Source organism: Miniopterus natalensis, chromosome 2, assembly GCF_054644295.1.
Source record: "Miniopterus natalensis isolate mMinNat1 chromosome 2, mMinNat1.hap1, whole genome shotgun sequence".
Classification (NCBI taxonomy): Eukaryota; Metazoa; Chordata; class Mammalia; order Chiroptera; family Miniopteridae; genus Miniopterus; species Miniopterus natalensis.
The window spans coordinates 20,552,773-20,573,020 of NC_142082.1; positions in this window are offsets into that span (position 1 = coordinate 20,552,773).

Genomic DNA, 20,248 nt, shown 5'->3' on the forward strand with positions numbered 1-20,248 from the left:
TGTAACATTACTATTGTATACTATGTATAGATATAAATAAATATGAAGGTGTGTTGGCTTTTAGAAATGATGAAATAAGAATAAAATATAAATCACATTCTTTTTCTTTTATGAGCCCTAATCTGTTATTGGAACATTCATTAACATTTAGCATGTATGTTTCAAAGCCTGGATATATGCTCAAAAAGGTTTTCTGTTTGTTTTTACATGTCTTGATTTTAAAATGTACCATAAGCTATAGTGACCAAGACAGAATGGTATTGAAATAAATATAGACAGATAAGTCAATGGGACAGACTAGGACAGTCAGAAATAGACCCACACTTACACAGTCAATTGATTTTTTTTAAAAAAGTAGACTATATTCTCTTTTCTTTCTTTTTTAATAGACTTTGTTTTTTAGAGTAGTTTTAGTTTCACAGCAAAATTGAGTGGACAGTATAGAAAGTTCCCATATACTTCCTACTCCTCCTCACAGACAGCCTAACCTACTTTCGCTATCAACATCCTGCACTAGAACATTTGTTCATACAAATGTTGAACCTACACCTACTTGTTATCACCATCAAAAGTGCTCAGTTTACATTGGGCTTCACTCTTGGTGTTGTACATTCTATGGGTCTTGAAAATATATGACAAATATCTAAAATTATGGTAGCATACAAAATAGTTTCACTGTCCTAAGAGCCATCAATTGATTTTTGACAAAGGTGCCAAGGAAATTACTTGGAAAAAAGATAGTCTTTTCAACCTATGGCTAGGACCACTGAATATTGGTATAAAAACAACAAAAGTAAACCCTGTTCCTTGCTTTAAACCATCCAGAAAAATCAACTCAAAATGACTCATGGACCGAAATGTGAGAATTAAAACTAGAAAAAAGTATAAAAGGAGAATCTTAGTTATCATTAGGTTAAGCAAATACTTCAAAAAGAAGGTATGAATCAGTTGATAAAATTAGCTTTGTCACAATGAAAGACTTTTGCTTTTCAAAAGACACATTAAAGAAAACAAAAGCAGGTCACTGACTGAGAACAAAAATTTGCAAAGCATGCTTATGACATAGGATTTGAATTCAGAATATACAGAGAACTCTTACAATTCAACAAGAAGACAGGTAACCAGTAAAATAATGGGCTAACAATCTGAATAGATACTTTTCGAAAGAAGATAGAATGGCCAGTAAGCATGTGAAGAGATGCCAACATCACTAGTTATGAGGTAAATGCATAATAAACCCCCAATGAGATACTACTCCACACCCATTAAAGTGGCTAAAGTTAAGAAGACTGATAAAACCAAGAGTTGGTGAGGATGTGGACTACCAGAGCTCTTCCATATTGCTACAGGGAATGCAAAATTCTACAGCCACTTTGGAAAACAGTTCAGCAGTGTCCTACAAAACTAAACATATACTCAGCCTATGATTGACTCAGCAATCCCATTCCTAGATGTTTACCCAAGAGAAATGAAAACACATATCCACACAAAGACTTGTACATGAATGTTCATAGAAACTTTATTCAAAATAGCTAAAAAAGGGAAGGAATTCCAATGTCTACGGACTGCTAAGTGGATAATCAGATTGTGGTGGAATATCCATACACCACTCAGCAATAAAAAGAAATGAAATATTAATACATGAACATGAATGAATCTCAAAAACATCATATTAAGTAAAAGAGGTTAAAAGACTACATTAGTGAGTCTATTTATATGGATTTTTAGAAAAGGCGAAAAACTATAGTGACAGAAAACAGAGCAGTGGTTGCCTAAGGCAAGGGTCAGGGGAGGGTATCAACAGCAATGATTGTGTGAGAAAAATTTCATGATGATGGAAACATCTGTATCTTGAGTGTGGTCATGTTTATCAGAGTATATACAGGTACTGAAATTTCATCAAATTTTACACTTAAAATGGGTGAATTTTATAGTATAAAATTTTACCTGGCTGTGGTGTGCTGAACAGATTGGAAGGGAAAAAAAGTGGGTGCTGGGAGGCCAGTTGGAGGCTAAGGTCTTTCCTTATCTCCCACATTTCATATAGTGCCCCCTTTCCAATTGCTTTGCAGCTGGGAAGTCTGACAGAGTAGAACTGGGGGAACCTGGTTCTTTTCCAAGTCACTATAATCCAAAGGATTAACTCAGCACCGCTGCTCTGGTCACTATCTCGTCTCTGGCTGATTCCCAAGGATGTGATTGGGTTAATGGAGATCGTGTCTACAAAGCAATCCCACTTCCATGGAGACCAATACCCACTAAGCCCAAGGAGGTTAAGTGGCTCATCCATTGCTGCTTGATTTCTCTAGGCCTCTTCTTTATCATCTGCAAAGGGAACTGCTAAACTACATGGTCTCTAAGAACCCTGTGAACCCTAACCGCTTGTGCTTTTAAGTACAATGCAGATTTGATTAGAGTTTTTATTTGTAGTCTTCATATGTATGCTTCTCAGCAGGAATCCCTCTCTCCCTCAGCACCTGATTGCCTCTTATTTACCCTTCGAGGGCCAGATAAAGTCCCCTTCGTACTCCATGAGGCCCTTTTTACTATTCAAAGTCCTGCTGATCTGTCCTCCTATTGCAGTTATAGTTTGTACTGAATAATTTAGCACTTACAGTGTAACACAAACCACTTTGGGCTGTTATTTTACGTATAATATTGGCCTTTTCTCTTCAACTAGTTTGCAGGCACCTTGAAGGTCTTATATTTCTCATGTTCTCCCCTTCCCCAAGCTTCCTACCCTTGGACTCCACACACACACACACACACACACACACACACACACACACGCACATGCACACGCACACTCACCCACACATACTTCTGTGAGTTTCGAGCATTTGGTAAATGCTCAGTACAGTCTTGTTAGATTACTGCCGCACTTACTCGACTTCAACAGCTTGCTTTTCTTAAATTCTGCTTAACTCTGCCGTCTTGCCCTAACATTGGGTGCTCTGTGCAGAGATCAAGCAGGTGATGTGCAGCTAGTTGTCAGAAATCAGTAGGAAGCAGAAATTTTATCTGGCTGCTCAAATGCCACCCACTGTCCTTTTGTTCCTAATTTCACTAGAAGTTGACAGGTATATACAGAAATCTTCCCACCAAACAGATGCCTGGCTGAAGAGGGAAGAAAAGGAGATCTGAATGAGAGGACTTTTTTCCTATGTTCTCTCAGAGATGACCATTGGCCCAATAACACAACTTCTTTTGCATAAACTGCTTTCTATTTGGCCCTAAGCATGTGGATCCCAGACACATGCAGATCAAGGCTTATTTCCGGGGTATTATAGAAATAAAACCAAATGGCGATATGTTAAATGTATGGTCTTAGAAGTCAGGTCAGGTCCTGGATCTGCCAGCTACTAACTGTGTGACCTTGGTCTAATTACAGAACCTCTCTGTGCCCCAGTTTCTGTGTCTTTAAAAACAAGGTCTGTGAGAGAAACAGAAAATGACACATGTACAGTGCTTAGCATAGGGTCTGGCATATAATTAATTATTCAACAAATGGTACTCGTTATGTTCTTCCTGTCATGCCCAAAATGCAGGGTGCAAAGCAATACTGTTCCCCTTCTCCAAAGGGGAGGCCCCGGCTGGGCGTGCCCTGGAGGGGTGGCTGGTGGGACACACACTGATTCCCACCCTGAGTTGCTCTCCAGGCTCTGCCGGGAAGCGCTGCCTGCGGCTGGAGGCTGTGGTATTCTGGGCGGGTCCCTTGCAGGCTTCAAAGGCTCAGCCCTTCCTTTTGAAGGGGAGTATTTGCAGCTCATTAGCTCTGTGGCAGAGACCACCAACCAAATTAAATAAGGGCTCTGGTTTAGCCTCTGCAAGATCCCCAACGACCTCTGCAGCTTTTTTGGAGCATATAAGTTTGCTTCCCCTTTAGACTAACACAGTAAGGAGAAGCTGGGTAAAGAACACAATATGAGTATCTAATAAGCAACAGCTCTTCACGCTGAAGAGAAATTTCAGACACTGCAGAATGACCCAGCTGAACTGGCCTATCACAGTGTCATACATATCTGGACACTGAAAGAAAGGCCAACTGGTGATGATGTTGGTGCCATAACCCTGCTCCCCAGTGGACCCTTGAGAGATGCACATCAAAGACCAAGACGAAGGTCCTCCTGGTGTACTCACCACATACCAGGCATTGCTGCCGGTTTGATCTGAGCCCCAGAGTAAAGGGGTGGGACTTCTTCCTGCTATTGTTTCCAGCACTGGTAGAAACCATGGGCTGGGCCTGCAGAGAACCCCACAATCACAGGGTTCCCAGAACCTCTAGCCCCAATTCTGTGTCCAGGCAGAAATGTGTTTGGTGATCCAACTGTAATGAGTACACGGAGTTCTGCCTCTCCAGACCCTTTGTATGTATGTTGGGGGGTTGGGGGATTCACAAGTTCCCTTGTTCCCCACTGGTGGCATTTCATGGCCCTTTCTCTACCCAAGAAGTGAGGACAAGAAGCCTCTTGGTTTCCTGGGACTGGCTCTAGTCTGGCCTCAGAGGGAACCGAGTACACAGCTGCCTACAGAGTCTCCACTGAGAACTTGGAAAGAGCGCTTTCCCCTAGTGGGTGCTGCCTGCAGTGATTTTAAAGCCTTTAACTCCACAATTAGGGACTACTGAAAAGCAAATATCTCTAGGTGGACCTAACACGGGGTTTTTAAGGCACACATAAGTGATTGAGCTCAAAGATTTTTTCCTAAGGGCATGTTTTGCTAGTCAGACAAGAGATGTTTAGGGTAGGAGGTTTTCCAAACCTGACGGGGTAGGAGTAGAACCCGGTATCCACTAAACAGTTCTGCCCAAAGCCTTACTTAGGATCACGACAAAAGGCCTGTGCAGACCAGAGGCCCATCTTTATTGGATGTCAATAGGGGGTAGAGGTAGATTGACCGGCTGAGTCTGGGTGATGCCAAGGGGTGGGCACCTAATATAGACCCCTGATGTGCTCCTGCCCTCAATGGCTGACATCCTACTGAACTTTGGACAGACCGTTTGTCTTCTCTGTTCATTAAAGGTGCCTAGAGGCCCCTAGGATGCCAACATGCTACTTCATTTAATTGTGGAGACTTACAGGGAAGGAGGGAGGAGGTGGCACCGAGAGAGAGATGCTGTCTGGAGGAAATGAAGAGTCAGATTTATTCAGGCACTTGCGAGTGTCAAACAAGTGGGTTTGGGGTGGAATTTGAGACGGGCAGGGAATAGGGGTGCAGAATGAAGGAAGTAGGAGCGGGGAAAGGAAGCACGGGAATGCTTTTATTTATTTCTTTACATTTTAAATGGAACCGTGTGCATGAAACAACAGAGAAGGAAATGGGAGAGTGGCAAGGGCAATGTAATATAGAGACTTTTCAGACACTCTGAAATGGACCTTTTATTCCCTTTACTCCCTGCAGCCTGGAATCAAGATATTTCTCAGGAACATGCTCCCTTGTACAGCTGTGCAGGGTAGATCCCACATGTTACTCCCATATCCTGGCCCTTCTTCTGAGTCTGGGAATCTTTTATGAGTCTTTTTTTCTTCCTTTTGAGGCTTCCCAGCTAGCCAGAAAATAGTTAAGGCCCTCTCATTTCTCCTCTCCTTTCCTCTATTCCTACCCCTCCCCTCCCCTCCTCTCCCTACCCTTCTCCACCCCCAGCTCCCACTCCTTTTTCTCCTCCACCCTACTGACCTCCCTCTCCTCTCCTGGGCAAGCCTGGCCTCCTGCATTAAAGGGCAGACAGGACTGTTGGGAGCAGCCCACAGCACTGGCAGAAGTGCTGGAGACAGCTCAGCCAAATGGCCCAGCTAATGAATTCAAGACCTGCTGGGCTGGTCCAGAGAAAGAGCTGGGCTCTGGCCTTGCAGGAAAAAGCAGAAAACTGCCCCCTTGTTGGGAAGATTTACACCCGGAGGCCCAGGGGGCCCTATTGCGTCAGGCAAACAATTACTTGGAAAACTTCGTTTTGTGGAAACAAAGAACGCTCAAAAAAAAAAAAATTTTTATTGAATGCCTTGTTGCTGCCTCCCCCGCTGCAGCTCTGCCGTCTCCAGTTGCTGACATTTGTCCTTAACTGAGTCCGGCTCACTCCTGAGCACCGGCATGGGGCTGCTTTGAAATCAAATGAGCAGCCTGAGGCCTGCACCAGGAGGAGAGCGAGCAGCAAGGGGAGTGTGGTGGCAGCAGAAAGCCTGCAGCCCAGGGCTTGGCTCTTGCTTGAACCCTTTACCCCTCCAGTGAAAGTGGCTTGGAATTCCCTCATGCTGGGGAGGGGTGGCGTGGGTGCCACTCGGAGAGGGAGTTCCCAGCATTGCAGCCGCGCTGTGATCAGGAGCAACCCAGCTCTGCCTGGCTCTGAAATCCCAACTGGTTAGGGGCAGCCACAAAACATAGCCCTCCACCCCCACCCCAAAGTGGCCACAGGTCTATGGAGAGCTCTCTGTGGGACTTGATTACTGTTTTCAAATACTTAAAAGGCTATCATTTGGAAGAGAGAGATTTATTTGGTGTGGAGCCAGAGGAGAAAATTAAGACCAAAGGTGGAAGTTATAAGAAAGCAGAATAAGGGCTCGGTAAAAAGAAGAAAGGTTTTGCTGCTGGTGTCAGTGGGCAGTGTAATGTGTGTCCTCGTGGGTACTGAGTTCCCTAGCACCAGAGGTATTCAAACAGAGAATTTGGAGAGGGACTCCTCAGTGTTCACTGCCTCTCCCACGTGCTTCTGGAAGATACTCCACTTTTGAATGTCTATATACAGTGCTTGGCATGTACAGAGCTGGTACTTTATGTTTGTCAAGTGAATTAATGATTGAAAACCACAGGGCAGAGGTTGTGTTAAGTGATGTTTAAGGTCTTTTCCAACAATGGCTCTCTGGGAGGCTCTGAATATTCTCTCACATTTCAGAGGCCACACATAGAACAAAACTGTGACTGGGAGAGAGCTAGGTCCACACATGGAGCTCATCGGTGGCTGTGCTAGGAACAGAATGGAGCTGCAGGGCCCTGGGCAGTTTGGCTCAGTGGCTAGAGCATCAGCCCGTGGACTGAAGGGCTCTGGGTTCGATTCTGGTCAAGGGCATGTACCTTGGTTGCAAGCTCCCTAGCCCTGGTCGGTGCCAGTGCGGGAGGCAACCAATTGATGTGTCTCTCTCACATCGATGTTTCTCTCTCTCTCCCTCCCTCCTATTCTCTCTGAAAAGCAATGGAAAAAATATCCTCAGGTGAGGATTAAAAAAAAAAAAAGAATGGAGCTGCAGGGCTCCTTCCTATAGCCCCCCCAAAACAGTCTATTTTCAGCAGGATCCAGTATGCAGGCAAGGGCTGCAGCAGTGAGCTCCTTCCCTCTTAGCTTTGAGCAGAACTTCTCACAGTGCTCAGAAAGACACCTGCGGATCTGTGAGTCTCCCCAAATACCACCAATGGGAGTAACAGGGGTGGGAGGGCAAATGGAGAAAGGCTGTAGGTCCCTATCCCTTAGTTCCAGCACAGCCACTCTGCTTTTATCTGTCTTATATATTGGGGTCCCTTACAATATTTTTTTAAAGAAAGGGCTACACACAGAAAAGTTGAAAATCACTCATTCCTTTATTAAGCACCTACTATGTATAGACCTTGCTGGAGGTACTGGGGATACAGCAGTAAAACAAATAGACAGAAATCCCAAAAGATTACTGTGGCTGTTGCCTGGAGATAGACTTAGAATAGGAGGCTAGTATGGAAGAAAGGAGACCTGTTAGCGGCTATTGCAATAACCTAGGTGAGAGATGACAGTGGCTTGGACTGTGTGCATAGCAATAGAGGTGTGGGAAGTGGTCAGAATCTGAATTTGTTTTGAAGTACAGCCAATGGGATTTCCTCATTTTATTGAATATAAAAGGTGAGAGAAAGAGGGGGTCAAGGATGGCTCCAAATGTTTTGATGGAGCAGATGGAAGGATGGAGTTACCATTAAATGAGGAGAAGATCAGGGGGAGATCAGGTTTGGGGGAGAACATTACAAGCTCTGTTTGGGGAGCTATCAAATTCTAGATGACTATTGGGTGTCCAAGTTGAGATGTAAGTAGACTGTTGGATATACAGGTGAAGAGTTCATGAGAGGGGTCTGAGCAGGGGATATACAATCAGGAGTCATCAGCAAATATAGTTCACGCCATGAGATTGGATGAGATCACATGTGCAGAGGTCCTCCATATGATCCAGCAATTCTACTTCCAGGAAAATACCCAAAATAATCTAAAGCAGGGTCTCCAAGAGATATCTGCACAGCCATATTGACGGTAACATTAGTCACAATAGCCAAGAGGCAGAAGCGACCCAAGTGTCCGTCAATGTGTATGTACATACAGTGGAATATTATTCAGCCTTAAAAAGGGAGGAGATCCTGTCACATGCTACAACACAGACGAGCCTAGAGGACATTGTATGATGTGAAATAAGCCAGACAGAAAAAAAAATACCATATGATTCCACTTGTATGACATACTCAGAGGAGTCCAATTCATGGAGACAGAAAGTAGAAAGGTGGTTGCCAGGGGCTGGAGAAAGGGGAAATGGGAGTTGTTGTTTAATGGGCATAGAGTTTCAGTTTTGCAAGATGAAAGGAGTTTTGGAGACTGTTTTGCACCGCAATGTGAAAGTGCTTAACACGACTGCACTCTACACTTACAAATGATCAAGATGGTAAATTTTATGTGATATATATTTTACCACAGACAAAAATATTTGTTAAGTTAAAATAAACAAACACTGGCTTCAAAAAAAAGTGAAGAGGTCCAAGTTAGAGCCCCGGGGAACTCCAGTGGAAGGAGGTCAGGGAGCTGGGGAGGAAGTAAGAAAGGCGATGACAAGGAGCATTTAATGAGGTAGGAGGGGAAAAACCAGGAGAGTCTGGAGGCCAAGGGAAGAAAGTCCCTTAGGGTGAGGGGGTGACTATGTGAAAAGCTCTTGAGGGTCAGGTAAGAGAAACACCGGATTGAAAAATGTGGGGGCCAATGATGGCCTTGGAAAGAGTAGTCTCAGTGGAACGGTGGGGACAAAAGCCTGAAGGAACGGGTTGAGAGTGACCAAGAGGAGAAGATTGGGGGACAGTGAGTGTAGCTGTCTTCCCAGGGGCTTTGCTCAAAAAAGAGAGCAGAGAAGTGGGATCAAGGGGGTTTACTTGTTCTGTTCTAAGACAGGGGAAATAATGGTATGTCTGTGTGGTGATGGGAATGATACAGTAAATTAACGATGCAGGAGAGGAAAGGGAAGTTGTTGGAGGGATGGCCTTGCACAGGCAGGAGGGCTGCGACCTACGGCACAAACGCAGGAAAGTGCCACTCTACCCCGGGCTCCCAAAGCTCCCGGGAATCCTACACTGCCTTCCGCAGGCTCTCACCGCTCCTCTCCAGGGCTCACATTTCGGAGACACCCTCTCCCCTTCCTCCAAGGAGCCACCAACTCAGCTGTTCCTGGAAGTTTGCTTATAGCGTCCCGCGTGGGCGCATCCTTCCTCCCCGCGGCGCGCCTGGCTCCTGCCCTCGGAAGTCCCGCCAGGTGCCCCAGGGGGAGGAGCTAGTTCTTCGCCACGCCTGGCCGGTGTCCCTGTCCCCCCCCCCCCCCCCCAAGTTGCCGCCTGCTCTCCCTTTCCAGACGGAACGCTCCCGCGGGATGGGCCCGCACCCGCCGCCTCCGTGGCTGACGCACCCTGGGAGCAGCACCGCGCTAAGCGCGCCGCCTCGGTTACCCAGGCTGAAGTCTATTCTACAGAGGAGCCAACACAGGCTGGGAACAACTGCGGCAGTCCCGGCGCCGCAGCGCCACGCCCAGGGCCACCTGCGCGCCCCGCTCCTTCCCGCGCGCGCCCCGCCCAGCGCGACGCCGCGCGCGGTCGCTCCCTCCGCGGGGACTGACCTGGACCTGGAGGCGGGACGAGCGGGACCCCACCGGCGCTCTTCCCCCTGCCGCCGGGACCCCTTCTGTGCAGCGGGGAGCGAGCGAGACCCCGGGGCCTGGCCGGCGGGGGAAGCCGTGGCCCCGGCGGGGTGCAAGGTGCGCGCGGCGCGGAACAGCGAGGAGGGGCGGGGACCCGCCCTCAGAGGACCCCGGGCTCAGCGGGCAGAGCTCTTCGCGCAGCCCGGGCCGGTTTGGCTCAGTGGTTAGAGTGATGGCGGCGGACCAAGGGGTCACGGGTTCGAGTCCCGGACAAGGGCACTTCCCTGGATTGCAGCATCCCAGCCCCCGGTGCGCACGGGAAGCAACCAATGGATGTGTCCCTCACATTGATATTTCTCTCCCCCCCTTCCCTTCCCCTCTCTCTAAAAATCAGTGGGAAAAGTATCCTTGGGTGAAGATTAGCTGAAAGAATAAAAAGATCTCCCCGAAAAGGGAAAGTGCCAGAGGAAAGCTCCGTGGAAGAGGAAAGGGGACAGGGGGAGGGGAAGGTGGCTGAGGGCAGCGGGAGGGGACTGAGGAAATAAAGGAGAAACAGAAGGAAACCGGAGGAGGGCGGAATGGAAACTAGGAAAACTGGGAAAGTGGGGCGTGAATTGGGGAAGGAGATGGCAAAGTGGGGGAAAAGGGAAAGACAGTCTTCCCAGACCTGGGATTGCGGGCCTGGGGTGGGATGTAATGGTGTTTGCAGGCCAGCAGGGTCCTCTACCATCCTTCACTCTTACGGGAGTGAGCACCCCCCTCTCAGGAATCCCCTGCCCTGTTCTAAAGAGAAGGGGCAGGATGACCTTTCCTGGGAAGCACCAAGGGCTCCTCCCCACCCTGCGAGGTCGTGCTGTGCACGGGCCAGGCAGCTGAGAGGAGCTGGCAGGGCAGGTGAGCATCTGGCACCTGGAGAGCAAGCTCCCCACAGGGGCCTAGGCTTGGACAAACTTGCCCCTGCTCACACAGTCCTGCTGTCACACGGCTTTATCCAGTATGTGCTCAGAGGCGTCTTAATAGCCATCATGTTTAGGAAGCTACCTTTAAAAATCGTGAACCGTTGCCATTTTGGAGAATGTGCTCCTATGGGACAATTGTTTCTCCCTGGCAGCTCACTCCAACCAGGGTCTCTTTTGATAGACATATTTTAGTACATGGGCTTCTCAGGCTATCCCTGCAGAGCACCTTGTGGCTGGGGAAAGAGCCACTAGGGCACCAGATTGTGGGGAGTGGGAGAAAAGTACAGAGTGTGAAGCCAGAAGGTGAGGGAGTTGTGTCAGGAGCGAGAGCCCAGCTCCAGACCACACCCATCTCAAAAGCCTCCAAGGCCCTCTGCACAGCTTGGGCTGCTCTAGAGGCAGGAAGTCAGCATACTCAGGATTCAGGTGAGAGGCCTTGGCCTTGGCTCTGGTCCAGAGATATTCTGGGGTCTCCTGGAATGGAGCAAGCTTTCTGACCCAGTCGTTAGAACCCTAGCTTCTGAGGTGTGGGGAGTTGAGGTGGCCAAGGTTTGTATAAATTAGGCCCCAGGGGAAAACAACCTGGTCCCACTCTACCTTTGGGCTCATGGTCTGTGGCAGTGTCCTGATTTTAGTTCTGAGCCATGAAGGGAATGCCATGGTGAAAAAAGAGTTTGGCAGGTTTTCAAAGAGCTAAAATAACTGGCCATCCACACCAACAGCTCATTAGCTCAAGCTGAATACTTCAGTCCAGAAAGACAGCCTCATACCCTGCCCCGATTTCGGCTGCCAGCTGGGAAAAGGCACCTACAGAGGGTTTGCCTTGGCAGCTGGCTCCTTACCCAGCCTACGAGATGAAGTAGACAGCCACTCGTCAGGAGGACGGGCAGCTGGACACTGAAATGCCTCCAGCTTTCACACTCTTAGCTTCCAACTACCAGTGGAAAAGCAGAAGAAATAGGAAAGGGAAGAGCCCTGGCTGGGAGATAAGATCCTGACCACTTCCTTTGGTTCGATTAATTTACTACAGCGCTCACAGGACTCAGAGAAACATTCTACTTACTAGATTACTGGTTTGTTATAAAAGGATATAACTTAGGAACAGCCATATGTAAGAGATGTATACAAGGTCTAAGAGAAAGGGCGGGGGGCTTCCATGCGGTCTCATTCTCCCCACAGCTCCATGCATTCACCAACACTGAAGTGCTCTGAACCCTGTCCTTGGGGATTTTTATGGAGGTTTTATTACTTGGACATGATTGATAAATCACCAGCCATTGGTGATTGAACTCAATCTCCAGCCCCCTCTTCCCTCCCTGAGGAGGGGAGGACTGAAAGTTCCAACCTCTAATCACAGGTTGGAGTTTTAGGTCACCTACTGGCATTCCTGAAGTCACCTCATTAACATAACAAAAGACACATTGACCTGCTCTCGATCACTTAGACTAATCCAAGGGTCTGAGACTCTGTTCCAGGATCCTGAACAAAGACCAAATATACAATTCTTGTTATAAATCCAGAACATCACAAATATTTATCCTCAAATTGTTGAAAAATTAGAAAGTAATAGTAACAGAGTATTGATGAAAAGTAATAGCAGTCGGGAGTTGTTCCTCTTCAGGGTATTTTCCTTCAAGCCCAGAGGAGTGAGGCAGGAGGAATGGACCTGCTCATGAGACAGGGAGGAAGCCTTCTCCATCTCCCCGGTCCTCTCACTACCCAGGGCATTACTAGAAGCTCACAGACCTACACATCTGAGATATTTAAATGATCTTTAAATGCTAGCCACTCTTCTTCCCTCACCTTCGCAGCAAAAGCCTCTGCCAATGGAAGGGAGGAAAGGAAGGGGGCAGTCAGGGTAAGGTGTGCAAAGCTATTTTTTGGCCTCAGAATCACAAGCTCTTGAGGTGGTAGTTACTTGGGATTGATCCTGTCATAGGCAAATGATTGCATTCATTTCTTAAGTTTGAAACAAACTCAATTGATAATCAGCCAGGACATAAAATATCTGACATTGTACTTGGCACACAATGAACCCTCAATAAATACCAAATTTCCTTTTCTCACGAGGGTGCAACACTGTTTGAGCATCCTAGGGGGAATACAAAGAAACATAAGGCACCATCCCAGCCTTGAAAGAGTTCAGTGACTTAACCATACTCGGCTATGTGTCCAACCCATAAAGATAAAAGCACCCAAATCCCTCCGCACTGAGCCACAACCCCTTTGGACATGGAAGTCAGAGGCATCAGTGTCAGCCTGCTAAGCCCCTGTCCCTCTCATCCCACCCCCGAGTTTAATCTGTGTAATTATTTCTTCATGTGTGCTCTAGAGAGCCTGTTATTTTTATGGGTCTGTGTCTATTAATTTTTCTTCCCCAACCTTTCCTCTTTCAGCACGACCAGAGCAGTGTAGACAGAGGGCTGGAGTCAGGCTCCAGTGAACAGAGATTACATAGATATATAGAGATGAGAGGAAGCAAGCAAGAAAATGCGGTTACCTCTGAGGCTGCAGAGAAGCTGTTAAGTGCTGGAGATTTAAAGCTTCATTCGCCTCTGTGCTGACTTCAAGCTGTTCTAAGCCCAGTCTCCCAGACGGCAAAACTCAGACCAGCTGCAAGAGAAGGGATATTACTCCCTCTGGAGCCTTGGGCCTGATTTAGAGGGTGCTTAGATGAGGCGAGAGGGAAGGAAGAAGTAGAACGATCAGAGTTTTATTTCTGAGGAAACTTTCTCTGCTGAAGCGAAGGCTAAGGACAGAAAGAAAACACTCATCGGTCATTTGTCACAGATGCAATGGATGAGATGAGAATTGGGGCCTCAATTAGGGCAGGAAAGTCAGGTTTGATCTAAGGAAGCACTCCTCACCTACAAGAGTGATTACGTAGTAGCAGAGCCATCAGAAGGTAGGGCAGAACAATTGTCTCAGGAACAAGAGGCTGGATCTGATGACCTCATAAGGTCAATTCCCATTCTGTTTTGTTGGTCTTAAGAGCCTGTGGTTAAGGCACCCTGGAGCAAGGCAAATTAGGCCTCCAAATGGGACAGAATTGGTGGAGGTCGCAGTAAGGATGCCAGGGTTTGGGGGGTATGTACCTACCTAGCTCCCCTACTGGGGCAAGCAGAAATAACAGGATCTTGTAGAAATGCCTGAATTTGGAAAAGGAGCAGCAGAGAAAATGCTTTTTAAAAGGCCAGTAGGGCAGGAGTGTGGAAGCTGAGGAGTAAGAGAAAAAAAACTTCCCCAGGCAGTGGGAAATCAGAGAATTGCAGAGACCAAACTGAGTGATCTTTCAGGTGAGGGCAATTGGGGCTGAACTTGGGCCTTACAATGGATCCCAATGGCAGGCTTTGGGAATCTGAGGGGCAACAGCTGACGGCTGATGGGGAGGTGGCAGAAGCTTTATGTAACAAGGGGTTCTCTGGCACAGCTCAGCAGCTGGGGAGAACTCAGGCTTAAGGATCTACAGGTGGGTTGTAGCTTCCCCACCTCCTCCCTCCAAAGGTGTACAATTGGGTAAAAGAGAAAATACTACATTTTCTTCAAAGAAATGTCTGCACTACAGATTAAGATGAAGCTTTCCTCTGGAACGGAACTGCTCCAGGGAGCAACTGGTCATGTGCCCAGTGGCCTCTAGAGTTGTGGGCATGCCGCACATGCTAGTGGTCTGCATGCATCATGGGAATTTCTCAGAAGGGCCCAGCTTTGGCAACAGGGTTGAAAATAAGGGAGTCTGAAGCTTGTTTTAGGGTTCTCCCTTTGCCAAAAATCTTTCTAGGCATCTACTCTTTTCTTCATTCTTCTTGGTCTCCTTTATCAGTGTTTTGCCCTCGAAACTGAGGGGGTGGTTGGGAATTAATGAAAAAAAAAATTCATCAAACCTAGTATTCATCCAGCAAACATGAACAGTCATCATGTGATCCCTGTGCTTCGGCTGCCAGGAAAACTTAGGCCAAATTTGTTGCTAAAATATTCAGAAGCAGAACATTCTTGGTGCCAGAAACCATCACTTCCTTCTGATTCTTTCAGATAGATTCCATTTTAACTAACCCTGAACTATATTCTCCTTTAGAGGCACCTTGAGTCATATTAAAAGTAAGATGAGCACAAGATTAAATCAATTACACATTAAATGTCATGCTCTTGACAATGCTAGGCAAGTGGTTGGGACCCAATAAAGAACATGGTTGGTGCATCATTCCATCAATATACACAGGTAAGGAGACAAGATGCACACAAAGATGAGAGCTGCATCTCAGAGTGGTGTGGTCTTACGTAATCAGAGCTGGAAGCGAAGGAAAGTAGTTCAGACTCAGACCTTGGCCTTGGGTCCAGGTTTTCCTACTGTGGGTTAGGGTTTCTCTTCTCTTAGTCATTCTACCAAGGGGGCAGCTGTGGTCCAGAGAAGAAAGGTAATCTGCCCAAGGTCACCGAGCAAGTCACTGGATGAAAAGTGCCAGAGAAATCACACTGAATACTGGGACTTCCTAGAAGGGAGAGAGTCCTTTGCGTAGGATAAGAGGATATGGCACCCACAGTCCCATTCAGGGGTCCGTTAAGGCCCCTAAGGAATCTAATAGAATTGAGGAGAACATAATTGTTTTGAACATAATTGCCTCCCTAGAACCCCTCAGATTGCTTGATGATATAAGGCCAGCCTGAGCACTTAGCCACAGTGCCAGCGCTTCGTTTCCATGAGACTGGAGGCTTCTCTGGCTTCACCTATAGGAGAGCACAGTCCATGGAGGGGCAGTGAATTTGGAGAGAGGCATCTCATAGGGAAAGCAAGAAGTCCACTTGAGACAGAAGAATAGTTTAGGGAGGGAAAAAATGGGCACAGTGCTTAAATATCTTAAATATCCAAGCTCAACAAATGGGAGCAAAGAGACGAACTTCCCTGTTGATGCCTCTCAGGGTGTAGAGGAGTCTTCCTGGAGAGCTTAGTTCCTCTCAGCTAAGACAATGATTGCATAACCTCTCATTTTCAGCCAACTAATGGGCTGCATTAATAGCCTTTTTTATTAGCTTTTTATGAGAAGATGATATGGTCCTGACTCTTTAGTAATTAGTCAAATTGTCAAGTTGCCCATAAACCAAGACAAATTAAAAATGACCAGTCTCTCTCCTGAAGGAGTCAGTCATGCCTAGTGATGCTTTTTTGAGAGTGTTTGGACAGGAAGGAGGGTGGCTGTGGATATAGCAGAGGTGAGCAGATTATTCCCCAGAGCATATGTGCTTTTAATTCAACAGCTCCAGGGATGGAAGAATTATTCAGTCCTGGACTCGGTAGCAAGAGGCCAAAAGCAGAAGCCAGGAGTTATGATTTAATGGAGCTTAATTAAGTATAATTTCCATTTGAGGAAGGTTTTCTAGGTCATTAATCTGTAATCTTCCTATTGCAAGTGATTCCTCTCTGGGAGAAGGGAAGAAAGTTTCTTTCTCCATTTGAAGGAATGGAGCAAAGGGGTTTTAGGAATTTAATGCCCCAAATTCTCTTCTATGAGGGTGTCTTAGAGCCTCATGAGTTCAGGACAGTCTAGGGCTGGAACTTGGAGTTTAGTTAGAAATGATAAGCTGATTTGGGCTCAAATGTGGTTTCTAAATGAATTATATATAATTTAACAGCTAACTGACCTTAGAGATCAATTCATCTAAGTGCTTCATTTTATAGTTAGAGAGGAAATCACACCTGCCATCCACAGGGCAGAGCAGCAGAAAGCCACTGGAACCCCGCCTGGGCCTGCTGACTCCATTCCCTTCTCATCTAGTAACGTGGCCTTCCTCCCATGGAAGTTAACCATCCTCTTTGGCTGGGTGGTCCCACCAGGGAGGCACACTCTCCTTCTCCTTTGGTAGCCCCCTCCTTCCATCTATTCCCTCCCCTTTCTTTCTAGATCCCGCTTATCCTCCTACGCTCTTATCAGTCCCATAGAGCCAGGCTAGAGTAGGTTGCTTTGCATCTTTATCAGTGCACAAAAAGGCAAAACCCAAGAGACTCCATCTATGGCTGGGATGACTAGCCTTTCCCAATACTTGCTGACTTGCTGGCTTGTCTTGACTTTGAGAATGCTGGGCACTCACAAGGGCGAAATCCCGATCCTAGTCATGCTTGATACCTTTTCTTACTCTGCTCTCCCTCCACATCACTTATGTATCCACGTTGCTTCCATACTGGGCAGGCAAAACACTGAAGGACAGAGACTACTGCCTTCAAACTCCAGAACAAACCCAGAAGTGGTAAAGAAAACCTGTTCTAACAACAATAAAACACACATGATGTATTACAAGGAACCTTTATACTTCCAGCGAAAGCAATTCTGCAAGAAGTTCCAACTGACTATTTGTAGGAACACAAAGGAATTTATATTGAAAATAACTAGACGTGGGATATATTACTATACTAGTAATGATGCACAGTGAGGATTAAAATCAGAAAAGAATATACAGAAAGTAATACCTAATCTGAAAACATAGCTGCTTCTATTCAGCTAATATGGACCTTAGGCATGAGTTAAGAGCTATTCAGAGAGCCCTGGGGGAAACAATCACTAGCAGTGGTTTCTCCTCACCAGTGACATTTAGCTTCCACTACATTTGTGACTCTTCTCACCACACAATAAGCTTGGAGGAGGGGGAGGGAGAAAGGAAAACCTGTTCTGATAGGAACCTACGTCTTTTCAGGAAAGTGACCCCAGCTCTGTCTATTACCAAGAAGAGGCTATTGGCTACAACTCACCCTATTTACAGAGGGAGATTGGAGGCATAAAGAAGGTAAGTGACTGTCCAAGATCACCAAGCAAGTTAGGGGCACTCTTGGGAATAGTATTAGATCCCCTGATTTGTACTCTTGTTTTAGTTCCACTACACTTCACTTAAAAAAAAAAAAAAAATATATATATATATATATATATATATATATATATATATATATCTTTATTGATTTCAGAGAGAGGAAAGGGAGAGAGAGAGAGATAGAAACATCAATGATGAGAGAGTCATTGATGGGCTGCCTCCTGCAGACCCCCCCACTGGGGATCGAGCCCAAAACCCAGGCATGTGCCCTGACCAGGAATCAAACCCCGATCACCTAGATCCTAGGTCGATGCTCAACCGCTGAGCCATGGCTGGCCGGGCCTTCACTTTTTAAAATCAAATTTCAGTGCACTACAGTAGGCAGAATTCCAAATTAACAGAATCTTCAATTGATAGAATTCTCCAGGTATTATTATTACTCATTACTAGATTTTTACAGCTATCTTCCCCAAAAGTTCAAGACACATTCTACATGGACACTGAGTCTTGTCAAGAAAGGTAAAGTAAAAGGCGAGGAAATTATGTGGAAAGAACGTATGATAAGAAAACACTGATTTGTGCTTTAATTTGACGAATGTTTATAGATGGCTTGCTCTACTTCTGCACACAGTGCTGGCTGCTGAAGGAGATATAAGAAAAATGTACACCTGTATTTCTTCTCCATGGGCTTATACTTAATTAAAATACAAAGAGGGAAAGAACAGTGGACTCTTGAGTGGTCAGGAAGGGCTTCATAGGTGAGCTAAACTTGAGGTGGACCTTGAAGGATTGAACAGATTTGGATGGGCATGAAGAGAACAGGGAAAGAAAGGGGGTTCCAGGCAAAGGCATCTTTATTTCAGCCTTGGACAAAGAATGGAGGTAAAATTGAATAGGTAGGGTAGGGCTAGAGCATTGAATGCCATGAGAAAGAGGGGGTTATGAGCAGAAGACTAAGCAATGTTTAATTTAAAACTTCCAGCAAACCAAGATCAAAGGAAAAAGAGGGAAGCTTTTTAGCCCAGCCTACCCATGATCAACAAAAGATTCTGCCACACAATGGTGACCGTGACCTTGGAGCCAGAGGCTTTCTATAGAGACAACCCAGGCGCCTGGGGTGGTAAAGGACCTCGGGTCCTCTGTGCTCGTGGGCACCACGGAGGGAGGGAGGGAGGGGAGGAGGGAGGGTGCCCTAACTCTGTTGCCATTTTCCTGCATGTGTTTGAAATCTGGACTGACAAGACGAGCTGGATAATTTTGCTCAGTTACGTATTGAATTCTCTTCTCTGTGGTACAGGATCCCCTTGAAGCGTGACAGCTGCAATGACTTCCAGATGTTTGCCTCCTCTCTTCTCGCAGACTAGGGTGGATGTGGTAAACTCCGCGATGGAAACCAAAAACCCAGCCAGATGTACCATGTCAATGTCAGCAACACACACATCTGGCTTCAATACCGGCAGCGATAACCAGAACAAATGGCTGTTATTCCCGCTGTATTCAACTTGTCAGCATTCCCCGTTAAGAGGCGGTGGGGGCGGGGCGGGGCCGCGCGGGGCTCGGGCGCGACGTGGCGAGGCTGGGCCCGGGGAGGGCGCGCGCCCCAGCCCCGCGAGCCCCGCGGCCTCCGGGCGGCCAGGATAAATATTTGCTTTGCTGGCCTTGGCCCGGCCCGGCCTGCACCGGAAGGCGGCCGCGGACGGCTTGGCCTCCCTGCTCTGGAGCCGGGGCTCCGGGCCCGCAGCCTTCGGGGGCTGGATTCGCGGCCGGCTCTGCGCGCCCGCAGGAGCTGCGCGCCCGGCCTCCGGGCCTCCGGGCCTCCCCGGCCTCCGGGCCTCCCCGGCCTCCCGGCTCCCAGGCGCCCGAGGCCCCGGCTCCTGCCTCGGCAGACGCGGGCCTGGAGCGAGGTGCTTGGGAAACGACGCGCGGGTCTGATGACAACCACAGTGACCCCTACGGGCCTGGTGGCCCGGTGCGCGGCCAGGCCCGCGGCCTCGGGAAGCCCAGCCTCGCGTCGGGCCCGCGGGACGGGCGGCGCCGGCTGCGGGCCGGGACCGAGATCAGGGCCTGCAGGGCCGATGGAGCCCCCGCGGCGCGCGGGGAGCTGTGCGCTCAGCGGCGCCCCCTGCGCACAGCGGCGCCCCGCACAGCCCCCCTCTTCCTCTCGCCGTCCTCGCCGCAGTCATGGCGCTTGAGTCCATCTTAGCCGTTGTTATTTCTCTGCCCATATTTTCTAAATTAAAAAGTCATCCAAACGGATGTTTTGAACACAGGGCAGAGTTTGAAACCTGGGCTTCCTGGGGAGGATGGCAGCCGTGCCCGCTTCGTGCCCACAGGCAGTCAGAGCGGCCGCTTCTCTCTGCCCGTGTTGTCTCGCTGACTCACAGCAGATTCTGTGTATGTGAAAAAGCCCTTAATTTAGCAACAGAAACTTGGGGTTGGGTCCTGGTGGAAGGACCAAATAATGGGGACTATATATATCCTGGTTTCCTCTTCTCTAGATTTCCTCCTCTGTAAATACATATTTTTACTTCGTAGAGTTTCTGTGGCTCTTAATTGAGACAATGTTTACAAGGAAAAGTGAACTAAGTGTGGGACTAGAATTTG